The following is a 27500-nucleotide window of genomic DNA, read 5'->3' on the forward strand; positions in this document are numbered from 1 at the left end:
ATGGACTACGAATGACTGTCAAAACTAAAATGCCTAAAAAGAAAAAACAAAAACAAAAAAAAAAAAAAACAAAAAAAAAAACATTAAAAAGTAAAACAATAAACGAAAATCCTGAAGCCGATAAACAAACAAAAAATGCAAAAACCTAAGAGACCAAGGGAAAAAAAAAAAAAAAAAAAAAGGAAAAACAAAACTCACCAATAGTCTTCTAAACACCCTATTAACCCTTAAAAAGAACCTAAATTGCTACAGAAATACACAAGGAGCCAAAATTTTCACTAAATCTTTTTTTCCTTCCTTCCTTCCTTCCTTCCTTCCTTCCTTCCTTCCTTCCTTCCTTCCTTCCTTCCTTTTTTCCTTCCTTCCTCCCTCCCTCCCTCCCTCCCTCCCTCCCTCCCTCCCTCCCTCCCTCCCTCCCTCCCTCCCTCCCTCCTTTCTTTCTTTCTTTCTTTCTTTCTTCCTTTCTTTCTTTCTTTCTTACTTTCCTTCTTTCTCTCTCTCTCTTTTTCTTTCTTTCTTTCTTCTTTCCTTCTTTCTTAATATCTTTATTTTTTTTCTTTCCTTTTTTTTTTTTCTTTTTTTTTAAGTTTTGGAGAATGGGTTTCTCTGTGTATTTCTGGCTGTCCTGGAACTCACACTGTGGACCGTGCCGCCTTCAAACTCAACAAACTCAAACACACACACACACACACACACACACACACCTTAAAAAAAATCTAAAACCCTAAAGAAAAACCCTAAAGCCCCCCAAAAAAAACCCTCTAAAACCTTAAAAAAATAAACTAAACATAAACTAAAACCCTAAAAACCAAAAAAAATCCTCTAAAACAATCTTCAAAAAATCCTGAAAACCCTTTAAAAAACCTTAAATTTCTTAAAAACAAAAACAAAAATAAAAAAATACACAGAAAGCCCAAAAATAGGCGTAAAGTAATAAATTGCTCCCTTCCTTCCTTCCTTCCTTCCTTCCTTCCTTCCTTCCTTCCTTTCTTTCTTTTTTTTTTTTCTTTTCTTTTGTCGTGACTGGGTTTTTTTGTGTATCCCAATCTGTCCTGGAGCTCACTGTGTAGACTATGCTGGCCTCGAACTCAAAAAATCCTGCCTCCTAAATGTTGGGGTTAAAGGCATGGGCTTCTACTGCCTGGCAAACCTATAACAATTAAAACCCAAATATAAAACCCTAAATTTTTTACAAAAGAATCAAGGACAACAACAACAAAAAACCCTGACAAATACTCTAAAAAGCTTAAAAAAAAAAAAAAAACAAAAAAAAAGAAAAAAGAAAGAAAGAAAAAGAAAGAGAAAAAGAAAGGCTAAATTCAATCCCAAAACCATAAAATACACGAAAATCCTTAAAAACAAGAAAAACACTAAAAATACACTAAAAGCCTGTAAACAAACAAATAAACAAAAAAACTTCTTAAAACACTCTTCTAAAAATTGTACAAACCCTTAAAAAGCACTTAGAAATCTAAAAAGAAAAAAAAAATACACACAAAGCCAAAATGTCCCTACTAGTTTCTTTCTTTCTTTCTTTCTTTCTTTCTTTCTTTCTTTCTTTCTTTCTTTCTTTCTTTCTTTCTTTCTTTCTTACTTTTTTTTTTTTTGAGGTTTTCGTGACTGGGTTTCTCTGTGTATCTCTGGATGTCCACCTGGAGCTCCCTCTGTAGACCAGACTGACATTCACTAAGAATTCCACTACTTCTGCCTCCCAGTTGATGAGAATCGAGGCAAGGGCCACCATTTTGAGCCAAAACTTAAGTCTTAAAATCCAAAAATAAAACCTTATATTAAAAAACTAATAATACTTAAAAACACTGAAATAAAATACAAAAATCAAAAAAAAAAAAACTACTAAAAAAAGGCCAAAAAACCCTAAAAGGAAAAAAAAAAAAAAAAAAACTGTAGAGCCTTTAAAAAAAAAAAAAAAACCCAAATACCTAAAACACTCTAAAATATTAAAAAAATATAAAAATAAAAACAAACAAACAAAAAAACCCAAAAAATACACTACAATCCTGAAAGACAAGAAACACACACACAAAAAACAAAAACAAAAACAAAAAACATCAAAACTCTAAAACAATCTTCTAAATAACCTTAAGAAAAACACTAAAATTATAAAAAAAAAAGAAATAAAGAAAAAAATATACACAAGAACCACAAAAAGACCCTAAATTTTTTTTTTTTTGAGTTTTTCTGTTTTTGAGTTTTGGGAGATTGTGTTTAGCTATGTACCTCTGGCTGTCCGGCAGCTCCCTCTGTATACTATGCTGGTCTCAAACTCAAAAGTCCACCTACATCTGCCTCCCGATTGCTGGGATTTAAAGCATGTGCCACCATTGCCTGGCAACCATATAATAATCCGCAAATATGAAACCTTAATTAAAAAAAAAATCGAGGACAACAACAACAACAACAAAATACCCCTAAGAAGTAGAGTAAAATGCTAAACAATAAATAAATAAAATAAAGCCTAAATTAAACCCACAAACCCTAAAGTACATTAAAATCCTTAAAAAATGAGGAAAAACACTAAAAAATTCTAAAAGCCTGATAACCAAAAAAACTCTAAATCACCCTTCTAAAAATTCTTCAAACCCTAAATAAAAACCCTAAATTTTAAAAATTCTAATTTAAGTTGCTGGCAACACTAAAACTCTTAAACTCACAATATACAACCCTCGAATTATAAAGAAAAACTCAAGAACACACACACAAAAACAAAATAAAACAGTAAAGTGCTAAAAAAATAAGTCCCTTAAACCTCATAAGAACCAGAAATCACTAAAACAACCTAAAGTCCTTTAAAAATTATAGAAAAAGCTCTAAACATACACTATAACACTTAAAACCAAACAAAATTCTAAAATACTCTTCTAAAAACCCTAAAACACCTAAAAAAAAACCTAATATTAAAAAAAAGAACCACACAATAAGCCAAAAATATCCATAAAGTACTTTTCTTTCAGTCTTTCCTTTCAGTCTTTCCTTTCTTTGTTTTCTTTCTTTCTTTCTTTCTTTCTTTCTTTCTTTCTTTTTTATTTCTTTCTTTCTTTCTTAATTTTTTTTTTTGTGTGTGTGTGTGTGTGTTTTGTGACTGGGTTTCTCTGTGTATCCCTACCTGCTCTGGAGCTGCTTCTGTAGACAAGGCTGACCTCAACCTCGGAAATCCACCAGCCTCTGCCTCCCAAGTATTGTGATTTAAGGCATGGGCCACCACTGCCTGGCAACTCTAAAACTTTTAAACCCCAAAATTAAAACCCTAAAATTAAAAATAGAAGAAGAAGAACAAGAACCACCACCACCACAACAACAACAACAACAAAAAAAAAAAACCTAAGAAGAACAGAAAAATGCTAAAATAATAAATAAAAAAATAAAAAATAAAGCTTAAATAAAACCCCAAAACCCTAAAACACACTAAAATGGTTTTTAAAGCCAAAAAAAAAAAAAAAAATTGGCTGGCAACACTAAAGCTCTTAAACTCAAAATATACAAACTTAAAATGAAAAAAATAAAACAAAACTCAAGAACACACTCAAACCCTAAATAAAACACTAAAATGCTTAAAAATCACTTAAACCTATTAAGAACCCAAAATCACTAAAAGACCCTAACATCCTTTTAAAAATATAGAATAAACTCTAAACATATACTAAAACCCTGAATACCAAAGTACCTCAAAAGCATTCTTCTATAACCCTACAAAACCATTTAAAAAAACCTTAAATTCTAAAAAAACATGAACACAAAAATAAACATACAACTTTTTGTTTGTTTGTTTGTTTTTGTTTTTTGAGACAGTGTTTCAGTGTGGTTGTCCCAGAACTCACTTTGTAAACCAGGCTGACCTCAAACTCAGAAATCCAATACCTCAGCCTCTCTCTCTCAAGTGTGGGATTAAAGGCATGCACCATCACTGTCTGACAAGAGTAAAACTCATAAACTGCAAAATAAAACTCTAAAATTTTCAGAAAGTCTTTTCAAAAACAAAAATAAAAAACAAAAACAAAAACAAAACAGAAAAAACCTAAAAAAAGTTTAGTAAAACCCTAAAAAGGAACCCGTAAAGCCTAAAAAAAAAAAAAAAAACCCAACCCCCCCCAAAAAAAACAAAAACAAAAAACAGAAAGAAAAACCACTAATATACACTAAAACCGTGAAAAAAAAAAAAAAAAAACTCTAAACACTCATCTTAAAAAAATTACACTGAAACTCTTTTCTTTCTTCCTTTCTTCTTCTTCTTCTTTTTTTTTTTTTTTTTTTTCGTTTCTTCGTTTATGAGCCTGGGTTTCTCTGTGTATCCCTGGCTTTCCTGGAAGTCACTCTGCCACCATTTCTGGCAACCATAAAACAATGAAATACCAATATTAAAACCCTAAAATTAAAAAAAAAATATTCAAGCAAAACAACAAAAACTCTTCTAAAAACATTAAATTCCTTAAAAAAAAAAAAACAAAACAAAACAAAAAATAAATAAAAATAAAAAAACTAAAATTCCAAAGAACATACATCAAAAGCCAAAAAATGTCCCTAAAATTCTTTTCATTCTTTCTTCCTTAAATTCTAAAAAAAACATGAACACAAAAATAACCATAGAATTTTGTTTTTTTTTTTTGAGACTGGGTTTCTCTGTGTATGCTTGGCTACACCTAAACCCTGAACTCCCCTCAATAAAATCCCTAAATATTTGTAAAAAAAAAATAAAATAAAATAAAATAAATCTTAAAACCCTAAATAAGAACATGAAACCCTAAAAAGAACCATAAGCCCCTAAAAAAACCCTCAAAATTCTTTAAAAATACTCAAAAATCCTAACAAAAAGACCAAAAAAACCCATAAAACCTTTAAAAAGGTCCTGAAACCATTAAAGAAGTCCCTCAAGTCTTAAAAAAAAAAATTAAGGAAAGTCCTTTAAAAAAACCTGAAAAGAACCTAAAAACCTAAAAAAGAAAACCTTGATGTTTTAGAAAATCAACAAAAACCCTTAAAAAAAAACCTATAAAATTATTAAAAAAAAAGAACCTAAAAGAACCTAAAACCCTAGCAAAATATCCCAAAATTATAAAACAACAACAAAAAACACTACAAAGACCGAGAAACCCAAAAACGCTAAAAAAAAACATCAACAAAAATCAACAACAACAAAATAAATCCTTTAAAAAATAATAATAATAAAACCTAAAAAATTCCTAAAATCCTTTAGAAACCCTAAAGAACCCTAAAATACCTTAAAATCTAAAAGAAATCAAGAAGTTTCAAAAAAAAAAAAAACCATAAAATTGAACCTCAAAAACACCTAAGACCCTAAAACACAATAAGACCCCAATTTTTATTTTTTTTTTTTTTGTTTTTTGATTTTTGGGGGGTTTTTTTTGGTGGCTAATAGTTCTTAATACTTTTTTATTAATTAGGTATTATCTTCATTTACATTTCAAATGCTATACCAAATATCTCACATACCCTCCCCCCCCAGTCCCCTACGCACCCCCTCCCACCTCTTGGCCCTGGCATTCCCCTGTACTGAGGCATGTAAAGTTTGCAAGACCAATGGGCCTCTCTTTTCTCTGATGGCCAAATTTTTTTAAAACCATAAAAAACCTAAAAACCCTAAATAAAAACCCTAAGGACTTCAAAAATCACCCTCAAAACCCTAAAATATCTAAAATACTTAAAACACCCTAAAATTAACCTAAAACCAAAATAAATAAATAAATAAATAAAAAAGAAAGAAAACCCAGAAAAACCTTAGGTTCTTTAACAAACACCAAAAGATCCCTAAAAAGCTAAAAACAAAAACAAAAAGAATAGAAATAAAATAAAGCAAAACAAAACAAAAAAAAATAAAATAAAATAAAAAACAAAAAACCCTAAAATACATTTTTTTTTTTTTTTTTGGAGACTGTTTTTTTGTGTAGCTCTAGCTTTCCGGGAACTCACTCTCAAGACCAGGCTGGCCTCAAACTCAGAAATCTGTCTGCTTCTGCGTCCCAAGTTCTGGGATTAAATGTACGGGTCATCACTGCCCGGCAACCCTAAAATACTTAATAAACACTTTTTAAAATAAAAAAAAACTACAATTCAAAAAAAAAAAAAAAAAAGCAAGAACTCTAATAAGACCCCCAAAATTCTAAACCCCTAAAAATTGCCCTAATATCAACAAAACCTCAAGAACCCTAAAAATACCCCAAAAATTATAAAACCATAAAAAAGACCCTATGGCATTAAAAAATTGCCCAAAACACTGAGAAAAATCCTAAAATCATCTTTTAAAGGAAAGAATCCTTAAGAAAATAAAATAAAAGCATAAAATGAAATAAAAATAAAATCCTTAATAAAAAATTTTTTAAAATGTAAAAAAACCCTCAAAAATGCTAATTTTTTTAATAACCCTTAAACAACTTAAAATAATAATAAAAAAATTTCTAGAACCCTAAAAAGACACAAAAAATCCTTAACTTTAAAAAACCATATAATGTTAAAAATGATCCTTCTAGAAACCTAAAAAGCTGTAAAACTAAAGCTCAAAAATCTAAAAAAAAAAAACCTAAAAAAAAAATTCTTACAAAAACCATAAACGAACCCTAAATTACTAAAACACCCTAAAATCCTTTTGAAAAAACTAAAAAAATGCCCTAAAACACTAAAAAAAAATCAACCCTGAAAAAATCAAGAACTCTAAAAAGATTGTGCCAGAATTCCTAAAACCATAAAAATCCTAAATTAAAAAAAAAAAAAAAAAAACTTGAAAAATATATCAAAACACTGAAACTCTAGAAAAACCCTAAATTCCTATAAAAAAATCCTACAAAACTTTAAACTTCTAAATGAAATCTTGAAACCCTAAAAAGAATCCTAAATCCCTAAAAAAAAAACACTTAAAAGTATTGTTATAAAAAAAAAAACCTCAAAGACCCTTAAAACCCTAAAACTCTAAAACGAAAATTGAACCTGAAACCATTAAAAAGAACCAAACAAAGAAACAAACAAACAAAAACCTAAAAACTTAAAAATAAAAAAATTTAAAAATCCTTTGAAAAAAAACCTAAAAAGACCCTAAAAACATTCAAAGCATTCAAAGAAAACCTTGAAGCTTTAAGAAATCAAAATAAAAAAGTATAATTTTATAAAAAAATTAAAAATAGGACCTAAAATAACATAAAATACTTAAAAAAAAAGAAAAATATTGCCAAAATTATAAAACAAAACAAAACAAAACAAAAAATAAAACAACCCCCCTCCACAAAACAACAACAACAACAATCAAAATTCTGGAACCCTAAAAATACTCAGAAAACACTAAACTACCCCCAAAAAGCAAGACCTAAAGCATTAAAAAAATAATAAAATAAAACCTAAAAAAATATTCCTAAATTCCTTCAAAAAGATCTTGTTTAAAAGAATCCTTAGAATCCTTGTTTAAAGATTCTAAGTTCTTTTAGAGTTTTCTTTTTTTTAAGGTTTTTGGTTTCTTTTAGAGTGTGTGTTTGTGTGTGTGAGACCCTAAAACCCTAAAAGACCTTAAAATCTAGAAGAAATCAAGAAACTTAAACGTTTAAAAACCCTAAAAATAAACCTCAAAAACCGCTGACTCAAAAACTCACACTCACACACAAAACACACACAAACACATACACACACACACACAAACAAATTTTTTTTAATATCATAAAAAACTCATAACCTTACATAAAATCCCTAAGGCCCTCAACCCCTGCCAAACCCTAAGAATTCTAAAAAACTAAAAAAAAAAAAAAAAAAAAAAAAAAAAAAAAAAAAAAAAAAAATTCTAAAAGAAATCAAAAACCTTAAAAAAAGAAAACTCTAAAAAACCTTAGAATCTTTAAACAAACACTAAAAGAGCCCTAAAAAGCTAAGAAAAACCAAAAACCCTAAAATACTTAATAAACACATTTTATAAAAAACCTTAAATTCAAAAGAAGCAAGAACACCAAAATGACACTAAAAAATTGTAAAACCATAAAAATGCCCTAAAATTCTACAAAACTTCAATAACCCTAACAAGACCCTAAAAACCATAAAGTCATAAAAACAAAACAAACAAACAAACAAACAATACAAAAAAAATGATCGCCCTAAACTCTAGAAAACCCTAAAATTGAAAGAACCTAGTGGTGAAACCCCCACTCAACTCCCGATTCTGCATGCACCCAAGAATCAGGAACAGAACACGACACCTTGATGTAACAATAGGAGGTATTTTAATGGCAGAGCTCTGGGTTGAAACGTACCTCACACAGGAGACAGTGGATTCGACCATGAGGCTTGGAAGCTAGGGGTTTTTATATAAAAGGAGTGGGGCTGGGGGAGGAATTGGCACGGTTTCACATGATTGGTCCATTTAAACATCAGCAGCCTGATAACATTTAAGTTAGGTCAGAGGGGTGGGAGATAGGGAGGCGACGGGCCTGCTCGGGCAAGTCCTGGTCTGTTCTGCTATATTCTCAGCCCCATGTTTCAAAGCTCACAAACAACTCTTTGGGTTCTTTGACATATATTACATGAATCACAGGTCTCAAGTTTTATTTCCGTTCAAAATCGTTTTTTTAATGAAAGAACCTTTTTTTTTTTAAAGATTTATTTATTTATTATATGTAAGTACACTGTAGCTGTCTTCAGACTTTTTTAAAAAACCCTAAATTATTAATAAAAACTTTAAAAAACTAAAAAAAGAAAAAAAATTAAAATTCTAAACAACCCTCAAGAACTCTAAATTATTTTTAAAAACCCTAAAACCTAAAACAACCTAAAATAAATAAAATAATCTCTAGAACCCTAAAAAAACACTAAAAACTCCAAAAACCTGGGAAAAAAAAAAGCTTCTAGGACCATAAAAAATAAATAAATAAATAAAAACAGAAAACCCTAATGTTTCTAAAATCCCAAAAAACGTAAAAAAACATAATATTCTTAAAAAAAAAAACACATAAACAAAACCTAAAACACAAAGACACCCTAAATCCTTTCAAAAACAAAAAACCCTAAAACACTAAAAAAAGAACCCTATAATTCTGAAAAAGTAACGAACACTAAAAAAAACACCAGAAAATCCCTAAAACTATAAAAAACCTAAAATCCTTCAAAAAAAAAAAAAAAAAAAAAGAAAGCTAAAAAATACAACAAAACACTAAAATCCCCAGAAAACCTAAAACACTCTGAGGGAATACTTACAAAACCTTAAAACCCTAAATAAAAACCTGAAACCATAAAAAGACTACTAAACCTCTTACAAACGCTAAAATTCAAAACAAACAAACAAACAAACAAACAAACAAACAAACAACTAAATGTCCTAACATTCTGAAAAAAAAAAAAACCAAAAAAACAAAAAACTCAAGAACTCTAATTAAAAAAAAAAAAAACGTAAAACACTTAAACAACTTAAACATAATAAAAATAATCTCTAGAACACTAAAAAAGGCACTAAAAAAGGCCTATGACTGAATAAAACAAAACAAAACAAAACAAAAACAAAAACAAAAAAAACCCTATATTGCAAAAGAAAAAAAAAAAAAAAACTTCTAGAATACTAATAAACCATAAACATTATTAAAATAAAAACAAAAAAAAAAAAACAAAAAAATTAATGCCCCCAAAATACAAAAAACCATAAAATTCTTAAAAAAAAAACAAACCATAAATGAACCCTAATACACTAACACACACTAAAATCTTTTAAATGAAACAACAGACCTCTAAAACACTAAAAAAACCCTATAATTCTGAAAAACACATGAACACTAAGAAGAACCCCCAAAATCCCTAAAGCCACAAATACCCTAACATCCTTAAAAAAAAAAAAAAAAAAAAAACAACTAAAAACTACACCAAAACCCTACAACCCCCCAAATCTTAAAACCCTCTAAACATACCTACAAAATTTTAAAACCCTAAATAAAAACCTGATAATCCCATAAGAATACTAAACCTCTAGAAAAAAACCCATAAAATTCTAAAAAAAAACTTGAAAAACCCTAAAAAGACAATAAAAACCCGAAAACCAAAATTAGACAACCTGAAACTGTTAAAAAAAAAAAAAAACCTTAGACTTACAAAAAAATCCTTAAAAAAAAAAAAAACATGAAAAGAACCTAAAAAGTAAAAAAACAAACAAAAACAACAACAACAACAACAACAACAAAAACCTGAGGCTTTAAAAAATCAACAAAAATCCTACAAAAAACTCTTAAACTCTAAAAAGAGCCAGAAAGGCCTAAAACCATTAAAAAAAAAAAACAACAAAAAAAGAAAAACAAAACAAAACAATACAAAACAAAACAAAACAAAACCAAAATCTAAGATCTGAAAAAAAAAATCGCAAAAAAAAAAGAAAAAAAACTTAAAATCTTTTACAAACATTAAAAAAACCCTAAAACCTTAAAAAAAAAAACCCAAAACCCTAAAATTCTTAAACAATCCCTAAAACAGGTGCAAAAAGATAAAAAAAAAATTTAAAATAGTTAACATGGATTTTTAAAAACCTAAAATTCTAAAAATACAAAGAAAACACAAGAACTCTAAAAAGACCCTAAAAATTCTAAAACCCTAAAAAACTCCTAAATTCTACAACTCTCGAACCATAAAAATACCCTAAAATCCATAAACCCCCTTTCAAAAAAACAAACAAAAAACCCCGAAACACCCCTTCAAACCTATGGACTTAAAAGAATCGCCAAAAACCATGAAAAACCCTAAACTTATTTAAAAACCCTAACAGAACCCTATAAATACTTTTAAAAATCCCTAAAAGACTTAATAAAAACTAAAAGAAACCCTAAAATTTCAAAATATAAATACCAAAATTCTAAAAAAAAAAACCCTCAAGAACAGAGAAAAGATCCAAAAAACACCAAAAACCCTAAGAATGGACCTCAAATCCTAAAATCCTTTTAAAAAAAACTCAAAAATACATCAAACCCCTGAAAAATAAAAAATAAACAAACATTAAACCCCGTAAAAATTCCTACTGCAAGATCATACCCACCCTGAGAAACAACAAAACCAAGAAGAAAAACCTACTTCACTGCCAGCCACTTCCTGTAAAGACAGGGTCACTTCCGTTCACTTCTGTTCATGATGTGGCCGCTTCATTTGACAACATGCTCACATTTGACAACAGGGTCACTTCCGGTTAGGCTATGGTTACTTCCTGTCACCATGCAGCCACTTCCTGTCCTGGTATTCTCATATCTGGTGACGGAATGGTCACATACCATCGTGGTGGAGTCACTTCCTGAATCTATATTATGTGTATGGAATATAACATATTTTATATATGTAAATTTTTGACTTTTTATATTTATCAGCTTTTATACAAAACTTTAAATTTACACCTATATCCACATATGTTCATTTATATATTGACATTTATGTATATATCATATATTTATCAATACTAATATACATATTGCATTTATGTTAATATCTATACTATGTTATAGATATAACATAAATAATATAAACAGCATGGGTATATATTTATGTATATATCATATATAATTTTCCTGTGTGTATATAAAATGTATATGTCAGATACATAACAATATATAATTATATATGATATATTAAAATACTTATATATGCAGCATATGATTAAGTTAAATGCATTATATATTTATAAGTATTTTATATAAATATATGTGAAGTATACAGATATTTCATTTACAAAATATAATATATATACATATATATATTTATGATTAATAAAATTGAAATATATAAAATATGTATAAATTTATACATATATACATACTTTATATATGAGCTTAGTACCTGTCATTTCAGTGGCCTGTGCATATGAATGATGTCATGTATACATTATATATTATGTGATGTATACATTATATATGGTATAATATAAACACTATTTACATATAGGTATATCTATATATTTAAGTATGTATATAATAATAATAATATTAATCATCATTTTTATTATTATTTATAGTTTTAGTGTTTTTGTTAAGGCTTTTGTAGGGATTTAAAAACTGTTTTAGACATTTTTTTTTTGGTTTCGAGTATTTTAGTGCATTTTTAGTGTTTGTTCTTTTTTTTTTTAATGATTTTAGGGGTTTTTTTTTCATTTGGGGTGTTTTATTAAGTACTTTTTTAAGGTTATATTTTTTTCAGGGTTTTCTTGTTTGTTTATTTGTGTTTTTGAGTTTTCTTTTATTTTCTGTTCTTTTCTTTCCTTTTCTTTTCTTTTCTTTTCTTTTCTTTCTTTTTTTTTTTTAATTTTAAGTGTTAATTCGGGAGTTTAAGAGTTTCAGGGTAGCCAGGCAGTGGTGGTTCATGCCTTAAATCCCAGCACTTGAGAGGAAGAAGTATTGGATTTCTTAGCTCATGGCCAGCATGGTTTACAGAGGCATGTCCAGTTTTGGCAGGGATACAAAGAAAAATCCATTGTCTAAAAACTCAAAAAAAAAAAAAAAAGAAAGAAAGAAAGAAAGAAAGAAAGAAAGAAAGAAAGAAAGAAAGAAAGAAAGAAAGAAAGTCCCAAGCTATTGTTCTCTCCAGCAAGAACACACTCTGACAACATGATTCTTCTGCCGCAAAAAGCTTTATTACTTCTTCAGGAGGTAAGACCCCAATTCCGTTGCTTATATAGCCCTCAGCCATGGCCTTTCAACACCTGATGTGGCCTGTCACCTCCTGATTCGTTGCTTTCCCATAAACCCATTATTACGCCCCGAGATAGGCAGTGACTAGGCATGAGTTCACTCTTGCACTTGCACACAAGGCTTGTTTACTAATTAGGCAGAGGCTAGCACCATCTTATAATGGAGATTGCTAGCCGCACAGCTCTCCACATCTCCCCCTCATTTTATTTTATTAAAATGAGGCTGGAATAGGTCTTTGTAATTTTGCCCATCCGCTGTGGCTCCTGTCTTAGGTCATTCCTCTAATGTCACAGCCTTTCCCGTTATAGGGTAACCCTATTGCAACTGGGCCCCATGTCTTAGGATGATCTGTGCATGAGGAAAGTTGCCCGTCCCTGGATACTGCAGTGCTATGTGACACTAACTACTAAATGACCTAGGGCAAACTCTACAAAAGAGGTCAGCCACCAGTGTCAACTAATTCTTGAGCATAGATAGCCAGATTTCGGGGGAGGCCCCTTGCTCAATGGCAGCAAGTGCTTGAGCTATCACAACCTTGTCATTTGTTTGTTGGGTTCTAAGCTTGCAAACCAACCAGAGCATGAACCCAAGTCCACAGCAGGTGGCAACACCAAAATAAGCCTACCCCTAAACATTCCTTAAAATAAGAAAATGCAGATGAAATCCCGGAGGAGAGGCCCTCTGTCAATGACAGGTCCACTCGCATTGAGTTGATCTTTAAAACTGCGACCCTCAGGGCCTCAAGACTCTCATCAAATCCCTCAGGACAATTTCCTGCAAGACACAAGGAAAGCTGTCAAGACAGATTACCTGCATGAGTAAAATTTTCATATTGGATACTGGTAATACACAGAGCACCCAACTTTCGTTCACAACCCAACTGGACCATCTGGTATAGGACGCCTATCTGTTCCTATGCCTGGTCAAAGCACTGATTCAAATTTATCAGCCCTTCGTTTAACTTAGTACTAGCAGAAGTTAGGAAAGTGATGGCATCAGTCAGATCTGCTGAAAGCTGATTTAATTTTGTGCCTGACTGAACCATACTAGCCATAATGTACCCTGCAGCTGTAGCAGCAGCTGCACTGGCTGAAATTGCTATAATTATGGCAGTAGTAATGCCAAAATCTCTTTTTTTGTCGAAACATGGATATGGTGGAGGGTGTTTCCTCTGGAACAGGATCCAACAAGGTATGCATGCCACCATGGCACGGGTGTCCTTTGTTACATCCCAGCATTGAGATATCCAACAAGAATCATTGAAACAGACTTCAAATGAATCATTTGAAAGAATAAACAAGAAAGTCGGGTAAACACAGACTGGCATAGGTGGGTAATTAATCTGGTTTACGAAAGTTTTATTGAACCCAGTGATCTCTACGCTGGTATTAGTTTATCCATAAGAGTCCACGGAGTCAATGTATTCTCCAATACTGAGCAAATCTGGAGATGCCAGTAAAAGAAGCCTTTCCAACTGCTCCTCCCTGGATAAAGATCAAAGGATTGAGTTCTGTACAACTGCCATTGACTCCACAAAGCACCCACTATGAAAGGGATGCATTCTAAAGTCCTGTATGAAAAGTCCCTTTTTCATAATAAATTCCTTCTCTGGGTCAGCCATCATGTTGGGAGATTAGGAAAAGGTTTTACTCTGATCTGCCTAACGAGTGATGGAGGATTGACAATCAGACCAAGGCAAGATCAGACCTTCATCTTCCAATATATAATGTAGGGCTATTTTTGGTTGTGGAGGACATTCTTTGTCTGAAAAGTTAATTGGTGGAAATGTACCATTGACCCAAATTGCCTCCTGCCGTAAGGTCCGATATGTAATGGTTATATCTGCTTTGGAAGTATCTTGGATTGTGCTCACCCAGCCTCCTCGGTGAACATTAAACATCCCCAAGGCTCGGACTGTGAGGTTTATACATTTTCCTGGTCTATTAATTTGATGACATAAAGAACCCTGTTCTAATAGAGTGATTTTCTCCTAATGATGCTCGGGTGGGATCATAGGGTAGATATGGTAAATCTAATATTTTATTATTAGTAAAGAATTTTGGAAAAACTATAGCATCATGGCGAACTGGCATTGGTTTAGCGAAAGTCAAGAGAATGGCCCATCTCTGTTTGCCCATCATACTAGGAACCTGAGACAAGTTCAGCATTGTCAGGATCAGGAGCAGTCCTCGGGAGGTCACCATCTTCCACACCATCCTTGATTACTATCTTGCGGGTGAGTCGTTCTGGAAGCCAAAATGGGTTGTCTTCACACTTTGGAAAAACACAAACAGCTCCCCTGGATCTTAACAAAGTAGGATCCTGGCCTTTCCCCAGACCAGATAACACATGCTTCCATTTCACCATTTTCTTTGGTCTATCAGGGGCTGAGCTGTGTCGATCGCCTGCAGAGGGACCTTGCTAGTCAAGATTCAAAATATTAATTGTAAAGAGTGCCATGGAGACAGCTACTCTTGGCAGTTAGAGCAGAGTCTCATCAACTCCCCCTTTTGTTTTATAAACTAAGACTTGAGAGTATGGTGTGCACGTTACACCAGGCCTTGTCCTTGAGGGTTATAATGAAGGCCAGTCAGGTGAGTGATATTCATTTGATGACAAAATTGCTGAAATTTAGCAGAGGTATATCCTGTCAGATTATCATTTTTAAGGATTGTGGGCTTGCCCCAAGCACCCCATGCTTCTAAACAGTGCTGTATATCATGAGAGGCTTTCTCACCTGTTAAAGCTGTAGCAAACATAACAGCAGAGCAGGTGTCAATGGAAACATATAAATATTGATTTCTTCCAAAGGAGGAAATACGAGTGACATCCCTTTGCCAGACCTGTAATGGCCTGATGCCTCAGTGGTTTACCCCTACATGAGGAGTAGGCAGAAATTAACAGTTTTGACATTGGGTGACAATGTCATTTGCTTCCTTGCTGGTTAAAGTGAAATGGCAGCATAATGTTTCAACCATCACGTGGAATCGTTTATGAAAGCCTGTGAGGACAGAGCAGCAGCCAAGATTCTAGTGGCTTTGTCTGCCAAGTCATTTCCATGAGACATAGGGCTAGGAAGGCCAGAATAAGCCCTAACATGAGTAATGCACACAAGATGAATTATATGTAACAGGGCTGACTGAATTTGCTGAAAAATATGAGCAAACTTGCTAGAGGGTCTAATTAAGCAATCAACTTCAAGCGTATTAACTGCATTAACCACATATAAGGAATCAGATACAATATTGGGTGGTCCAGGAAAAGTGTCAAGGACCACTAGAACCACCAAACACTCTACAACCTCGGGTGATGTCTCATTATACTGTTTAGATGTTACTTGGTCATTTACTACATATGAATCTCTGCCAGATTTGGATCCATCTGTATACACTACTACCCTATCTGGAAGTGGGTATTTGGCTGTTACTACTGGAAACACTATGACTTGGCTTAAGGCAAACTGTAAATTTTGATGTTTTGGATAATGATTATTAATTTGTCCTGAACAGGAGGCCACCAATTCTGCCCAATCGTTAGTTGTTGTGTCAGGATGTGAACTTGAGCAGAGGTATAAGGCACAATTAGAATAGGAGGTTCTTTCCCAAAATGAGTAATGGCTGCTTTTATCCACCAAAGTCAAAGTTGAGGCAACTGCATTAGGATACCACTCAATAATATATATATATATATATATATATATATATATATATATATATATATATATATATATAGAATTTTAGATTTTTTTTTTTTTACGGTTTTTGTTGGGGTTTTAGAACAACGTTTTTTAGAACTTTGGCTTTAAGGTTTTTAGTATATGTTTTTTTTTTCTTTGTTTATTAAGAATTTTAGGATTTTTTCTTGATTTTCGGTTCTTATTAGGGTTTAGTTCATTTTTTTAATGTTTTACTGTTTTATTTGACTCTTTGTGTGTGTGTGTGTTTGTGTTCTTGATTATTTTTTAAAAATTAAAGTTTTATATTTTGGGGGTTTAAGAGGTTTAGTGTTGTCAGGCAGTGGTGATCCATGCCTTAAATCTCAGACTTGGTAGGCAGAGGCAGGTATATTTCTGAGTTGTAGGTCATCCTGGTCTAAATAGTGATTTCCGGGACTACCAGGGTATACACATAGAATCCCAGTCTCCAAAAACACACACAAAGAAAGGAAGAAAGGAAGAAAGGAAGAAAGGAAGAAAGGAAGAAAGAAAGAAAGAAAGAAAGACAGAAAGAAAGAAAGAAAGAAAGAAAGGAAAAAAGAAAGAAAGAAAGAAAGAAAGAAAGAAAGAAAGAAAGAAAGAAAGAAAGAAAGAAAGAAAGAAAGAAAAAAGAAAGAGAGAAAGAAAGGAAGGAAGGAAGAAAAGATGATGACTCTTTGGACATATCAGGCTTTCTATGTATTTTTTTTTCTTTTTATTATTTTTTATTTTTTAGAATTTAAGGGTTTTTAAAAGGGTATTTAGGCCTTTTTGATTATTGTTTTAGAGTTTTTTTTTTGGATTTCAGGGTTTTAGTGTATGTTTATGGTTTTAGTTTTGGAGTGTTTTAGAGTTTTACTTTTGGTTTTCAGTACTTTAGCGTATTTTTAGTGTTTGTTTGTTTTTTTTTTGTTTTAGAATTTTATGGTGTTTAGGATTTGGGGGATTTTTTTTTCAAAAAATTTTTATGGTTTATCTTTATTTGTATTTATTTATTTATTTATTTATTTATTTATAGAGTTTTTCACTATTATTATTTTTTGAAATTTTTAGGTTTTATTTTTAGATTTAAGATTTATAGGATTGCCAGTCATTGGTTTCCCATGCATTAAATCCCAGAATTTGGGAGGCAGAGTTAGGTGGATTTTTGATTTTGAGGCCAGCATGGTCTATAGATTGTGGTCCAGGACAGCCAGAGATACACAGAGAAACCCAGTCTCCAAAAACAAAACAAAACAAAACAAAACAAAACAAAACAAAACAAAACAAAACAAAACAAAACAAAACAAAACAAAACAAAACAAAACAAAACAAAACAAAAAAAGCAAAGCAAAGCAAAGCAAAGCAAAGCAAAGCAAAGCAAAGCAAAACAAAAAAAAAACAAAACAAAACAAAACAAAACAATCAAAAAACAAAAAAACCAAAATAAAACCAATAGACATATAAGTTCATATTGTGCCTTTGATTATTATTATTATTATTATTATTATTATTATTATTATTATTATTTATTTATTTATAATTTTAGTGTTTTTGTTAAGGCTTTTGTAGGGTTTTTATAAGACTTTTGTTTTTGTTTTTGTTTTTTTTTGTTTTCAGTATTTCAGTGCACTTTTAGTGTTTGTTCTTTTTTCTTTTTAAATGATTTTAGGGTATTTTTGGATTGGGGGTGTTTTATTAAGTGTTTTTAAAGGTTTTATATTTGTTTTGCAGGGTATTTTTGTGTGAGTTTATGAGTTTTCTTTTCTTTTCTTTTCTTTTCTTTTCTTTTCTTTTCTTTTCTTTTCTTTTCTTTTCTTTTTTAAATTTAAAGTGTTATTTGGTGAGTTTAAGAGTTTCAGGGGCCCTGCAGGGAGCGCCATCTTGGCTCCGGGACTCCGCCGAACTTAGTCTGTACAGGTTAGAGTGAGGACCACAGAGGCAGACAGCTTCTGGGACAGGTGGAAGACACAGAGCCGCTGAGGCAGCACCCTTTTGGGGCCACAGACATCCGGCACCCTCCCAGCTGGAAGACAGTGGTCTGCCCTGCACAGGAGCCCTCTGCCTCAGGAGGAGGCAGCACATCTTGGATCCAGGACTCCACTGAACTTAGGAACTTAGTCTGCACAGCTGAGAGTGTGCACCACAGAAGCCAACAGCTTCTGTGACCTGCCAAAGCAACACAGCATCTGGGAAAGGTCCTGTTTTCCGCCTTCTTCTTCGGCCAGGAGGAGGTCCAAACGGCAGATATCTGTACACCTTCCCTTTAAGAGGAAAGCTTGTCAGCAGGGAGTGCTCTAACCACTGAAACTCAGAAGAGAGAGCCTGTCTCCCAGGTCTGCTGACAGACGATACTCAGAATCACCAGAAGAACAACCTCTGAACAGAGACATCTATAACAACTCCAGAGTTTACCAGATGGCGAGAGGTAAACGTAAGAATCCTACTAACAGAAACCAAGACCACTCACCATCATCAGGACCCAGCACTCCCACTTCCCCCAGTCCAGGGACCCCAACACACCTCAAAGGCTAGACCTGGATTTAAAAGCATATCTCATGATGATGGTAGAGGACATCAAGAAGGACTTTAAAGAACTACAGGAGGACATGGCTAAAGAGTTACAAGTCCTTAAAGAAAAACAGGAAAACACAACCAAACTGGTAGAAGTCCTTAAAGAGAAACAGGAAAACACATCCAATCAGATGATGGAAATGAACAAAACCATACTAGACCTAAAAAGGGAAGTAGACACAATAAAGAAAACCCAAAATGAGGCAACACTGGAGATAGAAACCCTAGGAAAGAAATCTGGAACCATAGATGCAAGCATCAGCAACAGAATACAAGAGATGGAAGAGAGAATCTCAGGTGCAGAAGATTCCATAGAGAACATGGGCACAACAATCAAGGAAAATGGAAAATGCAAAAAGATCCTAACTCAAAACATCCAGGAAATACAGGACACAATGAGAAGACCAAACCTACGGATAATAGGAGTGGATGAGAATGAAGATTTTCAACTCAAAGGACCAGCAAACATCTTCAACAAAATTATAGAAGAAAACTTCCCAAATCTAAAGAAAGAGATGCCCATGAACATACAAGAAGCCTACAGAACTCCAAATAGGCTGGACCAGAAAAGAAATACCTCCCGACACATAATAATCAGAACAAGAAATGCATTAAATAAAGATAGAATACTAAAAGCAGTAAGAGAAAAAGGCCAAGTAACATATAAAGGCAAGCCTATCAGAATTACACCAGATTTTTCACCAGAGACTATGAAAGCCAGAAGATCCTGGACAGATGTTGTATAGACACTAAAAGATCACAAGATACCCAGCCAAACTCTCAATTAACATAGATGGAGAAACCAAAGTATTCTACGACAAAACCAAATTCACACATTATCTCTCCACGAATCCAGCCCTTCAAAGGATAATAACAGAAAAAAACCAATACAAGGACGGGAACCACGCATCTAGAAACAACAAGAAGGTAATCCCTCAACAAACCTAAAAGAAGACAGCCACAAGAACAGAATGCCAACTTTAACAACAAAAATAACAGGAAACAACAATTACTTTTCCTTAATATTTCTTAATATCAATGGACTCAACTCCCCGATAAAAAGACATAGACTAACAAACTGGCTACACAAACAAGACCCAACATTTTGCTGCTTGCAGGAAACTCATCTCAGAGAAAAAGATAGACACTACCTCAGAATGAAAGGCTGGAAAACAATTTTCCAAGCAAATGGTATGAAGAAACAAGCTGGAGTAGCCATTCTAATATCTGATAAGATTGACTTCCAACCCAAAGTCATCAAAAAAGACAGGGAGGGGCACTTCATACTCATCAAAGGTAAAATCCTCCAAGAGGAACTATCAATCCTGAATATCTATGCTCCAAATACAAAGGCAGCCTCATTCATTAAAGAAACTTTAGTAAATCTCAAAGCACACATTGCACATCATACAATAATAGTGGGAGACTTCAACACACCACTTTCACCAATGGACAGATCATGGAAACAGAAACTAAACAGGGACACAGTGAAACTAAGAGAAGTTATGGATCAAATGGATCTGGCAGATATCTACAGAACATTTTACCCTAAAACAAAAGGATACACCTTCTTCTCAGCACCTCATGGTACCTTCTCCAAAATTGACCACGTAATTGGGCACAAAACAGGACTCAACAGATACAAAAATATTGAAATTGTCCCATGCATCCTATCAGATCACCATGGACTAAGGCTGATCTTCAATAACAAAATAAATAATAGAAAGCCAACATTCACGTGGAAACTGAACAACACTCTTCTCAATGATACCTTGGTCAAGGAAGGAATAAAGAAAGAAATCAAGGACTTTTTAGAGTTTAATGAAAATGAAGCCACAACATACCCAAACTTATGGGACTCAATGAAAGCATTTCTAAGAGGAAAACTCATAGCTCTGAGTGCCTCCAAAAGGAAACTAGAGAGAGCACACATTAGCAGCTTGACAACACACCTAAAAGCACTAGAACAAAAGGAAGCAAATTCACCCAAGAGGAGTAGACGGCAGGAAATAATCAAACTCAGAGGCGAATTCAATCAAGTGGAAACAAAAAGAACTATTCAAAGAATCAACCAATCAAGGAGCTGGTTCTTTGAGAAAATAAACAAGATAGATAAACCCTTAGCCAGACTCACTAGAGGACACAGGGAAAGTATCCTAATTAACAAAATCAGAAATGAAAAAGGAGACATAACAACAGATCCTGAAGACATCCAAAACACCATCAGATCCTTCTACCAAAGGCTATACTCAACAAAACTGGAGAACCTGGATGAAATGGAGAAGTTCCTAGACAGATACCAGGTACCAAAGTTGAACCAAGATAAGGTTAATGATCTAAACAGCCCTATATCCCCCAAGAAATAGAAGCAGTCATTAATAGTCTCTCAACCAAAAAAAAAGCCCAGGACCAGATGGGTTTAGTGCAGAGTTCTATCAGACCTTCAAAGAAGATCTAATCCCAGTTCTTCACAAACTATTCCACAAAATAGAAACAGAAGGAACTCTACCCAACTCATTCTATGAAGCCACAATTACTCTGATACCTAAAACCACAAAAAGACCCAACAAAGATAGAAAACTTCAGACCAATATCCCTTATGAATATTGATGCAAAAATCCTCAATAAAGTTCTTGCTAACCGAATCCAAGAACACATCAAAACAATCATCCATCCTGACCAAGGAACCCCTAAACCTGATAAAAAGCTTTGGTGAAGTAGCTGGATATAAAATTAACTCAAACAAATCAATGGCCTTTCTCTACACAAAGAATAAACAGGCTGAGAAAGAAATTAGGGAAACAACACCCTTCTCAATAGTCACAAATAATGTAAAATATTGGTTTCATCCCAGGGATGGAGGGATGGTTCAATATACTGAAATCCATCAACGTAATCCAGTATATAAACAAACTCAAAGACAAAAACCACATGGTAATCTCGTTAGATGCAGAAAAATCATTTGACAAAATCCAACACCCATTCATGATAAAAGTCTTGGAAAGTTCCAGAATTCAAGGCCCATACCTAAACATGATAAAAGCAATATACAGCAAACCAGTAGTCAACATCAAAGTAAATGGTGAGAAGCTTGAAGCAATCCCTCTAAAATCAGGGACTAGACAAGGCTGTCCACTTTCTCCATATCTATTCAACATAGTACTTGAAGTCCTAGCCAGAGCAATTCGACAACAAAAGGAGATCAAAGGGATACAAATTGGAAAAGATGAAGTCAAAATATCACTTTTTGCAGATGACATGATAGTATATATAAGTGACCCTAAAAATTCCACCAGAGAACTCCTAAACCTGATAAACAGCTTTGGTGAAGTAGCTGGATATAAAATTAACTCAAACAAATCAATGGCCTTTCTCTACACAAAGAATAAACAGGCTGAGAAAGAAATTAGGGAAACAACACCCTTCTCAATAGTCACAAATAATGTAAAATATCTTGGCGTGACTCTAACTAAGGAAGTGAAAGATCTGTATAATAAGATCTTCAAGTCTCTGAAGAAAGAAATTCTAGAAGATCTCAGAAAATGGAAAGATCTTCCATGCTCATGGATTGGCAGGATCAACATTTTAAAAATGGCTATCTTGCCAAAAGCAATCTACAGATTCAATGCAATCCCCATCAAAATTCCAACTCAATTCTTCAACGAATTAGAAAGTGCAATCTGCAAATTCATCTGGAATAACAAAAAACCTAGGATAGCAAAAACTCTTCTCAAGGATAAAAGAACCTCTGGTGGAATCACCATGCCAGACCTAAAGCTTTACTACAGAGCAATTGTGATAAAAACTGCGTGGTACTGGTATAGTGACAGACAAATAGACCAATGGAATAGAATTGAAGACCCAGAAATGAACCCACACACCTATGGTCACTTGATCTTCGACAAGGGAGCTAAAAACATCCAGTGGAAGAAAGACAGCATTTTCAACAAATGGTGCTGGCACAACTGGTTGTTATCATGTAAAAGAATGCGAATCGATCCATTCCTATCTCCTTGTACTAAGGTCAAGTCTAAGTGGATCAAGGAACTCCACATAAAACCAGAGACAGTGAAACTTATAGAGGAGAAAGTGGGGAAAAGCCTTGAAGATATGGGCACAGGGGAAAAATTCTTGAATAGAACAGCAATGGCTTGTGCTGTAAGATCGAGAATTGACAAGTGGGACCTCATGAAACTGCAAAGCTTCTGCAAGGCAAAAGACACCATCATTAGACAAAAACACCACCAACAGATTGGGAAAGGATCTTTACCTATCTTAAATCAGATAAGGGTCTAATATCCAATATATATAAGGAACTCAAGAAGGTGGACTCCAGAAAGTCAAATAACCCCATTAAAAAATGGGGCTCAGAATTGAACAAAGAATTCTCACCTGAAGAATACCAAATGGCAGAGAAGCACCTGAAAAAATGTTCAACATCCTTAATCATCAGGGAAATGCAACTCAAAACAACCTTGAGATTCCACCTCACACCAGTCAGAATGGCTAAGATCAAAAATTCAGGTGACAGCAGATGCTGGCGGGGATGTGGAGAAAGAGGAAGACTCCTCCATTGTTGGTGGGATTGTAAGCTTGTACAACCACTCTGGAAATCAGTCTGGCGGTTCCTCAGAAAATTGGACATAGTACTACCGGAGGATCCAGCAATACCTCTTCTGGGCATATATCCAGAAGATGTCCCAACCAGTAAGAAGGACACATGGTCCACTATGTTCATAGGAGCCCTATTTATAATAGCCAGAAGCTGGAAAGAACCCAGATGTCCCTCAACAGAGGAATGGATACAGAAATTATGGTACATTTACACAATGGAGTACTACTCAGCTATTAAAAAGAATGAATTTATGAAATTCCTAGCCAAATGGATGGAATTGAAGGGCATCATCTTGAGTGAGGTAACACAATCACAAAGGAACTCACACAATATGTATTCACTGATAAGTGGATATTAGCCCAAAACTTAGGATACCCAAGATACAAGATACAATTTGCTAAACGCATGAAACTCAAGAAGAATGAAGACCAAAGTGTGGACACTGTGCCCCTTCTTAGAATTGGGAACAAAACACCCATGGAAGGAGTTACAGAGACAAAGTTTGGAGCTGTGATGAAAGGATGGACCATCTAGAGACTGCCGTATCCAGGGATCCATCCCATAATCAGCTTCTAAACGCTGACACCATTGCATACTGTAGCAAGATTTTGCTGAAAGGACCCAAAGATAGCTGTCTCTTGTGAGACTATGCAGGGGCCTGGCAAACACAGGAGTGGATGCTCACAGTCAGCTATTGGATGTATCACAGGGCTCCCAATGGAGAAGCTAGAGAAAGTACCCAAGGAGCTAAAGGGATCTGCAACCCTATAGTTGGAACAACATGATGAACTAACCAGTACCCCGGAGCTCTTGTCTCTAGCTGCATATGTATCGAAAGATGGCCTAGTCGGCCATCACTGGAAAGAGAGGCCCATTGGATTTGCAAACTTTATATGCCCCAATATAGGGGAATGCCAGGGCCAAAAGAATGGGAATGGGAGGGTAGGGAAGTGGGGGGGCGGTATGGGGGAATTTTGGGATAGCATTGGAAATGTAATTGAGGAAAATATGTAATTAAAAAAAAAGAATATAAAATCTATCTTTTGATCAAGGGTGTGCTTACACAAAATGTTCATAAGTTACATAAGGTAATTTTGAATATTTTGCGAAATCATACCAATACTTTTGAATACATATCTTATTAGAAAAAAAATAAAGAGACAATGATCATTCAAAAAAAAAAAAAAAACCTTGGTTTTTTTGTTTTTGTTTTTGTTTTGTTTTACTTTGGGTTTAAGATCTCCATTAAAAAATCTCCATTGTTGAGTAAACAAACAAACAAACAAACAAAAAAACAACAACAACAAAAAAAAGTTTCAGGGTTGCAGGGCGTGGTGGCACATGCCTTTAATCCCACCACTAGGGAGGCACAAGCAGGAGGATTTCTGAGTTCGATGCCACCCTGGTCTACAAAGTGAGTTCCAGGACAGCCAATGCTACACAGAGAAAACTTGTCTCAAAAAAAAAACAAAAACAAAACAAGCAAAACAAACAAAAAAACAAACAAACAAACAAAAGAGTTTCAGGAATGCCAGGCTGTGGTGGCCCATGCTTTATATCCCAGCATTTGAGAGGAATAAGTGTTGGATTTCTTAGTTCGAGGCCAGCATGCTCTAGAGAGGCATGCCCAGTATTGGCAGGGATACAAAGAGAAACCCATTGTGCAAAAAAGTCAAAAAGAAAGAAAGAAAGAAAGAAAGAAAGAAAGAAAGAAAGAAAGAAAGAAAGAAAGAAAGAAAGAAAGAAAGGAAGGAAGGAAAGAAGGAAAGAAGGAAGGAAGGAATAAAGTAAAGGAAGGAAGGAGGAAACAAATTACTTTATGCATATATTGGGCTTCCTTGTATTTTTTCCTTTTTTTTTTTTTTCTTTTTTTTTCGTTTAAAGGGTTTTGTGTATGGTTAGTTTTTTAAAAAAACATTTTAGGGAGACTTTTTTTTTTGCTTTAGGTTTATATTTTATGGTTTTACTATTTGTGTGTGTATGTATCTATGTTTGTGTCTGTGTGTGTTTCTGTGTGTGTGTCTGTGTGTGTCTGTGTGTGTGTGTCTGTGTGTTCCTGAATAGTTTTCAAAATATTTAAAGGTCTTATTTTGTGGATTGTGAATTTTAGGGTTGCCTACTGTCTGGAGTGATCCATGCCTTTTATCTCAACTTTTTAGAGAAAGAGTCTTGGATTTCTGAGTTCATGGTCTGGCTTAAAGAAAGAAAGAAAGATGGAAAGAAAGTTGGAAAAAAAAGAAAGAATGAAATACTGTAAGTAGGAAATTTACTGTATGAAAATGTTTGTTTCTTTTGTTTTAATGAATACTAGGGTTTTTAAAGAGTTTTTAGAAGAGAGTTGTATAGATTTTTTTTTGGAGGTTAATATTTTAAAATGTTTTTGGATTTTTTTTGGCTTTACTGTTATTTATTAGGGTTTTATTACTTGTGTGTGTGTGTTTGTGTGTGTGTGTGTTCTTGAATATTTTTCAAAAAAAGTAAAATTTATTTTGTAAAAAACTCAAAAAAGCTCTAAAAATCAGAGAGAGAGAGAGAGAGATAGAGATAGATAGAGAGAGAGAGAGAGAGAGAGAGAGAGAGAAATAAAAGAATGGAAGGAAGAAAAAAGAAAGAAAGACAAAGTAAGGAAGGAATGAAAAAGAGAAACGAAGAAGGGAAAGAAGGAAGGAAAGAAAGAAAGAAAGAAAGAAAGAAAGAAAGAAAGAAAGAAAGAAAGAAAGAAAGAAAGAAAGAAAGAAAGAAAGGAAGGAAGGAAGGAAGAAAAAAAAGAAATAATGATAAAAAGGTATGGAAGGAAGAAAAAGAGAAAGGAAGGAAAGAAGGAAGGAAAGAAAGAAAAAGATAGATAGAAAGAAAGTGAAGAAGAAAGGGAAGGAAGAAAGAAAGGGAAGAAAAAAAGGGAAGGAAGGAAGAAAGAAAGAAAGAAAGAAAGAAAGAAAGAAAGAAAGAAAGAAAGAAAGAAAGAAAGAAAGAAAGGAAGGAAGGAAGGAAGGAAGGAAGGAAGGAAGGAAGAAAGAAAGGGAAGAAAGAAAGGGAAGGAAGAAAGATAGAAAGGAAGGAAGAAAGAAAGGAAGGAAGAAGCAAGAAAGGAATAAAGACTGTAAGTAAGAAACTTAGTTTATGGAAAATTTTGGGTTCTTTTGTACTATTTTTTTAAAGCGGTTTTAGAAGAGCGTTGTATAATTATTAGGGTTTTTTTTTGGATTTTAGTGTATATTTAGTGTTTTGTAAACATTTTAGAGAGTTTTTTGGAGGCCTTTATGTTCATATTTTAGGTTTTTACTGTTTGTGTGTGTATGTTCTTGAAGATATATTTTTTTTAATTTTAGGTTTTTGGGTGGTTTAAGGATTTTAGGATTGCTGTCAGTGATGACCCATGAGTTTTATTCCAGCACTTTAGAGACAGAGGTCTTGGATTTCCAAGTTTATGGTCATTCTACAGAGTGAGTTCCAGACAGCCAAGGATACACAGAGAAACCGTGTCTCCAAAAACTAAAAAAAAAAAAAAAGAAAGAAAGAAAGAAAGAAAGAAAGAAAGAAAGAAAGAAAGAAAAAAAACTCGGGGGGAGCGGGGAGGGAATACATTCAGGGTCATTCTTGGATTCTTGAATGTGTATATATATATTTGGAACTATAGAGGTTTTTTTTTTTTTTCGGGTTTTCTTGGGGTTTTAGAACAAAGTTTTGAAAATCTTTTTCTTTAAGGTTTTTAGTATCTGTTTAGTGTTTTTTTTCTTTGTTTATTAAGAATTTTAGGATTTTTTCTTGATTTTTTGTTCTTATTAGAGTTATGTTTATGTTTTTAATGTTTTACTGTTTTATGATTTTGTGTGTGTGTCTGTGTGTGTGTGTGTTCTTGACTATTTAAAAAAATAAAATAAAATGTATTTTGTACTTTAAGAATTTTAGTGTTGTCAGTCTGTGGTTACCCATGCCTTTTATATCCAGCATTTTAGAGGCAGTGGTCTTGGATTTCTGAATTCATGGTCAGGCT

The sequence above is a fragment of the Mus caroli genome, unplaced genomic scaffold (genome assembly GCF_978045245.1).
Source record: "Mus caroli unplaced genomic scaffold, Mus_caroli_1 scaffold_75, whole genome shotgun sequence".
In the NCBI taxonomy this organism is placed as follows: Eukaryota; Metazoa; Chordata; class Mammalia; order Rodentia; family Muridae; genus Mus; species Mus caroli.